Consider the following 9,046-nt stretch of genomic DNA (forward strand, 5'->3'; position numbering starts at 1 on the left):
GCAAAACCAAGTCACCCTCAGAGAAGATACGAGGTTTGACATTCTTGTCGAACTGTGCCTTGACTCGTTTCTTATGGGCTTCGTTCGCCAAAGCGGCGTCACGACAGTTTTCATCCAACTGGATCAATTCCAAGAAACGAGCCTCTTCTTCTGAGGTTCCGGGGAGGAGGTCAATTGCGAGTTTAAGAGACGAAATTTCGCACTGGATCGGTAAGACTGCCTCCAGGCCATACACCAATTGGAATGGTGTGAACCCAGTGGCGTTCTTTACCGAGGTTCGGTAAGCCCACAATGCTGAGTACAGGAGTAGGTGCCATCTTCTTTTGTGAACCCCGATCATCCTTTGCAACATACGCTTCAGGACCTTGTTGATTGCCTCAACTTGTCCGTTGGCTTGTGGATAATATGGGGTAGAGCTGTCGTGAGATAGCCCTAGTTTGGCAGCTAATTCAACCATCATGTGATTGCGAAAATGCGATCCATGATCTGTCACTATAGCCTGCGGAACGCCGAACCTGGCGACTACATGATTAAAAAAGAAAAGGGCAGCTGTTTCACCAGTGTTATCCAATGTAGGCATCGCCTCGGCCCATTTGGTAAAATAGTCAACAGCGACTATAATATACCCATGCCCGCCGGTCGAGGTGGGGTTACATTGCATGAAATCGATGCCCCACTTGGCGAAAGGCCCAACAGCAACTATAGGCTGCAAAGGTGCGGGCGGTCTCCTGGTTTTGCTATCAAAGATCTGACACGCATGGCAACTTCTGACAGCTATTATGCAATCTTTAAACATAGTTGGCCAGAAATATCCTGCTCGTAAGATTCTTTATGCTGTTGCATATCCAGATTGATGCCCCCCGCACGCGCCTGAATGACAATCATTCAGGGCTTTCTCGGCCTCCTCATGGGTAAGGCACCTCCTCAGAACCGTATCGACACCACGACGGTAAAGTGTATCACCGACGATCATGTAGTCTTTAGATTGGTATCGTATACGCTTCTGTTCCGAGTGTGAGGTATTAGGCCTAAATTTTTGGGTTTGGAGATAAACAATGATGTCTCCATACAACTCATCGCTTACTGATATCAGAAACAAATTTTCATCCACGATTGACTCTTCTGATGTTTCACCGTTGGACGACGATGGGAGATCGCATAATAATTCCGTGAAAACTAGAGCTTTCTTCGATTTGGATTTTACAAAATCCAAATCAAACTCTTCAAGGATCGCTATCCATTTTGAATATTTGCCCCCAAGCAACTGTCGCGACAGTATATACGTCATGGGGTTGCAATCTGACAGAATGGTAGTTTTCCTAAAGAGGACATAATGTCGAAACCTTTGAATCGCTTGAACAGCAGCAAGCGCTAGTTTTTCAACATAGGAATATTTACTTTCTGTGTCATTTAAGTTTTTACTTAAATAATAAATAGGATGTTCAATTCCATCGACTTCTTGCACTAAGACCATCGCAATGGTCGTATCTGCTGCAGCTAGATACAGGTTAAAATCTCTTTGATAGTCCGGGGCGTACATTAATGATGCTCTTACTAGGGAATCTTTCAGAGCGTCAAAGGAAGCTTGCGCAACCTGGTCCCAGACAAAAGGTACATATTTTTTCAAAAGACGAGTATAACCTTTGGCAAGTTCTGCGTAATTTGGAATGAACCTCCTCAGAAAGTTTGCTTTCCCTTGGAGTTTCTGAATCTGAAGCAAATTTGAAGGTGGAGGCAAATTAATGATTGCCTGAACCTTACAGGGGTCGAGACGAATCCCATCCTTAGAGACTACAAAGCCAAGTAAACGACCAGAACCGACGCAAAACACACACTTGTGCGGATTGAGTCTTATCTTGTAGTGTCGGCAACGTAGAAATATTGCTCTCAAATGCCGTGGATGATCAGTCCGCTTCCGCGAATGAGCCGGAAGATCGTCGAGGTAAGGTTGAACGATGTTCTTGATGTCATGGAAGGCATAATTCATTGCCCTCTGAAACGTCGCCCCTGCGTTCTTTAAACCAAAGGGTAATTTTCGATAAGCGAATGTGCCCCACGGACAAATAAATGCAGTCTTAGACTGGTCCTGTGGGCGGATATTTATTTGATTATACCCGGAAAATCCATCCATAAAGGAAAAGATTTCACATCCGGCGCATTCATCAATTATCTGGTCGATGAAGGGTGTAGGGTAGTTGTCCTTTGGACAAGCTTGGTTTACATCCCTATAGTCGACGCACAGTCTTATCGTCCCTTGTTTTTTCATAACAGGGACAATATTCGATACCCAATCGGTTAGAGGAACCGGGTAGATGAATCCAGCATGGAGTAGTTTTTCAACTTCTGCCTTAATGGCAGCGGCTTTCTTGGGGTGCACCTGCCGAAGCCGTTGTCTTACTGGTTTGACATCAGGATACATTTTAATCTCATGTTCAACTATGCTCGAGTCAATGCCTGGCATTTCATCATATGACCATGCAAAGACATCTCTAAATTCGCGAAAGAGAGCACCATATATTTCCAGTTCTGAAGGGGAACAACTTTTGCCGACATGAATATTCTCTACAACATCAGGTTTTGTCGAGATGTTTATGGCTACGGTCTCTTCAATATTGGATAGGTTTCGCTCTGAATCCACCGTATTTACAGTATTTGTTAGGAATTCAAACACTGAAGGGTGATATAGGTCGTGTTGAGTTTCTTCTTCACACTCTGGAAGAAGGGAACGATGGTGGTGGTCATTCCATGGTGCCCCCTCAATCATCATTGATTGTAAGATTCCTTCGTCAGTCCCATGAACTTTTGACCATGGATCTAATGGGGTACCATATTCTCCAGACCTATCTACCCAAACACTTGACGAGCGTTGATTTGGGCTCGCCTCCCATGCCTGAAACATTGATTGCTACAATATTTCTATAGGGCTAGGTGGCAAAACCACTTGATAATCCATGACGACTTTGTCTCCTGCGACCTTCGAAGAAGATACCATGTTGCATGTTGCTACAAACGGGATATCCCCTACATGGAAAGGAGGTGGCAACGCGAAAGTTCCCATCATTGTGGGATCTTTTAGCAAGCCTACTCCGATATCTTGCACTGAATGGTCGCTCCCATGGATCATGGGAATGCTTCCAGTAACTTGTGAACCATTAGGGAGGAAATTCTGTTGGTCGACGATCGTAATCCCTCCTTCAAACGGGAATGCGATCTTCCTAAAATATGTCGACACTACAGCTGCCATGGCATATATCCATGGTCTTCCCAGTAGGATGTTATAGTCAAGATTGCCATCAATGACTTCAACATCAATTTCCACTGTTTTTCCTCCTAGTTCAACCTTAAAGTTATTTAGGATACCGTACGGAGTGTACGTCCTACCGTCAAATGCTTTCAATTTCGTCGAAGATCGCGACAAGGTTGGAGATCCAAGAGTTTTCCAGCAACTCATCGACATGATACATGTCGATGCTCCCTCATCAATAATCGTTCTATGAACAGTTTTGTTGAGTGCTTTCACTTGAATAAGGAAAGCTAGTTGCGCTGGTAACTGAGGATCATATCCTCTGTGATCAAAGGATACAAGATTGGAATCTTTAGGATCCACTCCACCAATTGCTGATAACAATGCCTGCCTTTGGGATGGACAATTTTGCAGTACCTCAAGAGTCGACATAGCAGATGGCGATTGGGCCAAATCTTCCACTATGTTATAATGCTGCGCCGCTCTGGCGCGAGGATTAAATGTCGACTTGTGTACTACTCCCTTAGGTGGCTTTATTGTTAATTCATGCGTGAGGGGGGGTACAGTTTCTGCCGAAGTTGTTGTCGAACTACTGGGTTGATCTTTCCCTTTGTCGTTCGACACCGGCGGATTCCCATAATCTTTATTCCTGGTCGAGATCAAAGCATCATTTTGCTTAGAAACCGACAACATAAGCACTTGTGACGGGGAAGCATTTCCACTATCAACCATATTTTGACCTGGGGTGGGAAATGGATCAGTCAACACAGCTGAAGTTTGGGAACTTTTAAAGAACCTGTTTAACTCAGCTTTGAACGGACAGTTCTTTGTCGAATGATCCTTTTCATCGCATATCTGACATGGATAAATTTGTTTCCCTTGCCCAGGAGGGTTTGAAGGAGTTTTTTGAGGGGATGACTCACCCTGTTTCTTCTTCTTCCCTTTGTTTTGTTTCTTCTTGCTTCCTGGTTGATTGGAGTTTTTGCCTTTATCCATAGATACAGCATTTACCTCCGAAGCAAGAATCTCTTGATTTGCTTTTTGATTCGAAGTCTTACGGGCTTTCTTATTTGAATCCTTTGTCGACTTAGCGTTTGCAGTTCCAATCACGCTATCACCGGCATGAGAGTCACTATTCGATCCGGGAGGAGGAGGGATTGAAAATTCCGGTCTGGGGGCGTCAGGTATCTTATCATAGAGCATGCCCGACTGAGTATATACTAAGTCCAAATATTGAGCACGAGCAATAACCTGCTCCTCTGTTACGACGCCTCCCTTGGCCACATCTTCTGTTATAGCAGGAAGAAGCGACTTTATAAACCACTCAGCTAATAGCTGATCTGGAACATAGGTCTTTACCATTCTGCGACGACGACGCCACTCATGTATATGATCTGATATATGTGTGGCCGTTGTCTGCTTGAAATTGGTCAAGATCTCTGTTCCAGTTTCGTACCTTATAGGTAACTGAAAGTGTGTTAAGAAAGTCGTGGCTAGGGAACTAAAATTGTCGAAAGAGGCTCTAGGTAATTCAATATACCATTTAGCCGCCGGACCAGTCAATGTCCTCTGGAAAAGGCGAAGCCTTATCGAATCATCATTCAAGGTATTCGACGAACACCACAGATGGAATGTCATCACATGATTCGACGGGTCTTCGCCAGGATTTCCATTGAATTTAGGAATGTCCGAAGGAAGTTTGTGAGGAATCGCTGGCCACCAATGGGCATAGGCGATTGGATCGTTCGTCAATCGATGTAAATCTGGTAATTCTAGAGTTGCCACGAATGGCAACTGCTGATTCAGGTTTGGCGAGGCGTACCCAGGATACGATGGAATCGCCTGAGCAGTAGGCCTTTGCATACCAGCATAATGCAACTGATGTTGATATGACTGATATGGCTGGTGGGCTTGGCCACTGTAAAGTGGTTGATTTAACCCGTTCTGAATATAGGGTTGCCCACTATTCGCAAAGATCTGTTGTTCAGATCCCTGGTACACCTGTTGAAACTGAGGTTGTTGGTATTGCACCATCCATGGTTGCGAAGCCATGTTTTGCTGTGCGATACTAACCGACGGACCAAGATGCGGGGTTATGGTTCCCGTTTGTGTCTGTGTCGTCCCGGCAGTTGACGATTGTGGTTGTGTTGCAGGTTCAATGGGCTGTTGCATTACAACTTGGGGTTGACATACAACAGGCATCGATTGAACTTGCGACACGGTTACAATTGCTGGCGTCGTCGGGATACTAGACATAGGTACACATTGTTGCATGGAATATACAACTCTTGGTTGTTGGGGTAACATAGGTACCCAACCACTCGTCGTTACTTCAGTCAAACCTGAATGTTGTTGAAAACTGCCGTATGGGTATCCCCCCGGAAGGGGAAGTGAAAGGGCATATTGCCCCCCATATGGTAACAATCCGGAACTCAAGGGTATAGATTTCCTTTGAGGACTGGATGGCCCAAACTGATTTCCAAAGGGATCAATTTGTCTAGTTTCAACATAAGAATTACCGGGTATTATACCGGAAGAACAAACTGGAACAGACCAAGTTGTCGTAATAGTCCCTGGGTGGACTCCTTCTAGCTGATGAGAGCTAGTCGGGACAGCTGGTATGCCGGCAAACATCGTTGGAGTGACAGCAGGAGTTTCTGCTATCGCTGTGTCATTTGGCACAGTCCTAGATGTCGACGGTTGCTCAGACATTTTAAGTCTATCCAATAAACTGCCTAACGATTCTACAGGAACTTCCAGTGGCGATGGACAAACTTCTGATGCAGAAGGAAAAAGAGTGGCGCCTACTCCAAAATGAGTTGGAGTATTTGCTTGCTGGTCCTCTACGATTTCCTCTATTGCAATCAGACCAGGAGGAAGAGGAAGACCGTCAGGTCCGTAAAAGATTTCTGGTGCCGAAGAAGGGGTTGCTTCGACAGCGACAGTTGTTTGAGCAACAAGACTCTGTGGACCGGTTTCAGATGGAACTGGTTCAGTTATGCAAGTACTTGTCCTCAGACTAGGATCAGTACAACTGTCCCTCTGTTGCTGTTGAACTTCTTCAATAAAGGCAGGGATTCCAGAAATATTAGGAGTGACCAGAATCTCAGATGTTATCGGAACTGTTGTTCTAACTTTAATGGGAGATTTTGACCCGGTCAAGCGAGTTCGCTTCGTCCGTACTACTCTCGATTCCGGAGACAAAGACGGTTGACTCGCGAGTCTCCTCGAACGACGGAGTTTTAATTGACTTTCCTCCACGGTTGCGGATTACTTGATCAACTAAAATACAAAAAGGGGAATTATGTTTCCGTATTGAATGAATTTTATTAGACGCTTTTAGACACAACTTTGCTTTTTCATGTTTTAAGAGTCGAGAAAAAGCTAAAGATGACTCTAGTCGCCTTCGATGTATTAACGAGCCCGAAGTGACAAATGCTCGGTTGGACTTTTTCAGTTATAGAGTTTGAAAAAGGCCAAAAGAAACTGCTCTGGAGATCTAGGCAGAGGGTGTGCCAAACCTTTCGCGAAACCACAGAATACGTTTTACGGTACGGGTGGTCGATCTTCGTGAATGCTGTGTTCACTGCATCGCGATCAGTAGGGCGGCCGACACGGCTTCCTAAGGATAAAGGATAAATGCCTATAGGGGTCTCCCAATATACGCGACGGTACGCGGGAGCACAAGTCCGTATTAGTGCTATCGTCCCTCAGGAGGAATCACCCACCTTCGTAGAGATCGACAGTCACTACGTTTAACGACGCCGGAACACGTCTCTACCTAGACCTCTATTGTGAGCGTTATGTTACAAAGCGTTTTTAGATTCATTCAATATATTTTAAGTTGATCTTGTTTAGCAGTTTGTCTTTCAGGATCACCACGAGATATATTGGTACAAATTCCTAAATGCAGCTAAAATGATAAGCAAGCTTTACAATCTTTTTAGCTTTGAAAATCCTAACTACTGAGGGGAGAGAAAAACATTATCTTTCCACACAGAGCACAAAGCACAAACTAATGCACTTTCCCCTAGATCAATCACGCAAACTTATCAAAAAATGCAAATGCAAGATGCATGTATTTCTTTTCTTTTCCCTTAATGTTGATGTAGGCGAAAGGAAACTGTCGTATAATTTTCGAATTCAATTTGAAGCGTAAACAAACAAGTTTTGTCTAAAATCAAAAGACGCCTTACAGGTACTTGTTTCGACACTAAAAATGTATGAATTCAAACCATAAAATGAAAAACAAACAAACTCAAACAGCCATGAACAGTAATAAAACTAGCTCTTAAGATCACGACAACACTTTTACAGTTCAAGATCTAAGAGGCCACAGCTATACTGGTTTGCTTTTCACAATGGGAAACTGTAACTGAAACAAGAAATACTGAAAGAACAATCACAGTTTCATCACACAACTGAGGCGGAATAATGTCAAGGAAAGTTGGTTTACAGCAAGTACAAATGACAAGCAATCAGCAGCAAAACAACAGTGAAAACAGGGCCAAGACTCAGTAGGAAACCTCAGCAAGACACTGGCTAACTGGTCCAGCGCAGGCTCTGGTCTGTCAAACTGACTTTTAGCGCAGTTCCCGAAGGGAGTACCTGCGCTGAAATGCAGACTGCCTTTGGGCAGCCTGCACTGAGACACGAGAGTTGCGTTTACAAGGGTTTCCGGGTCATAAAAAGCTCAAAAATTCACTGTTTTTGCTGAAATAAAAAGCTATAGGTCAAGTACAAGCTAAGGGATGATCAAGAGGATGAAAAGCTATCACAAAGAGCACAAGAGTCCTTGTGGATCAGCTCTTCAAATCATAAACTTGCTCAGAAACTGAGCCAGAGCAGCTGCCCTCTACTTTGCAATTGAAGGACTCAATTGCAGTTCGATTTGGTGCTCTCCTTGTTTATGAGATGAATAGCAAGAAACACAATAAACCAACAAGATACTAGGTCCCCAGTGGAGTCGCCAGTTTGTTGTGGGGAAAAGTATCTGACTCGGAATGACCCTATCCCTACTCTAAGGGTGATAGTTCCTTAGCAACAACTGAAAGTAAAGCTTTGATATTTTTCCTTTATGAAAGTACAGAGAAGGAAGAAAAGATTGACCAACCGATGTCTTTCGCTTTTGTCGATCCTGTCTTCTCTCTTTGACTCTTGTTCCCAGCTCCTTGCTCCCTTTGCCGGCCCAGCTACACAAAGATCCTGCAAAAACAAGAGAGGGAAACTACAAGAAACATGTACTCATAACTGATGCATGGATTAGAATGGATCAAATATACAGATAAAAACAATACATCATTGCAATACAAGTATATAGGAGAACATCAAAAGCTTTATTGATAGAAGAAAAAGGTTCTGAGAAGGTTACAACCATAAATGGCTCCAATCCAGCAGCACCTCCCCAGCAGCAAGAAATCTTCTCTTTTCCTCTATAAAAGCAATCACCCAATAGCTCTAACTGTAAACCAACAGCACTTCCTTGCTTTGCACAAAATTCCAGCCTCCCTAGACCTCATAGAAGAGCTCTATATATAGGAGATTTGGAGAAAGGATGAGTCAGCTTGAGACTGACCTAAAGCTGCCTTGTGTCCTCTCCCTCTTCAGTTAACTTCAGTTCTTGAGTCCACTTGGAGATCCTTGCTTCCACATGGAGATCAAGTACCTCTTACTCATCATAGGGCGAATTCCTTGAACCAAGTGTCAGTTTGGAAGCTTCCTGGGCAGTTGACACCTTGCAGAATGACTGTGCCACTTGGCCAATCTCGCCCAGCGCAGGTAGCCTTCATTGGTTTTGACTTT

Source organism: Pinus tabuliformis, chromosome 1_2, assembly GCF_031772625.1.
Source record: "Pinus tabuliformis cultivar Carrire ecotype Pingquan chromosome 1_2, CPIR1, whole genome shotgun sequence".
NCBI lineage: Eukaryota > Viridiplantae > Streptophyta > Pinopsida > Pinales > Pinaceae > Pinus > Pinus tabuliformis.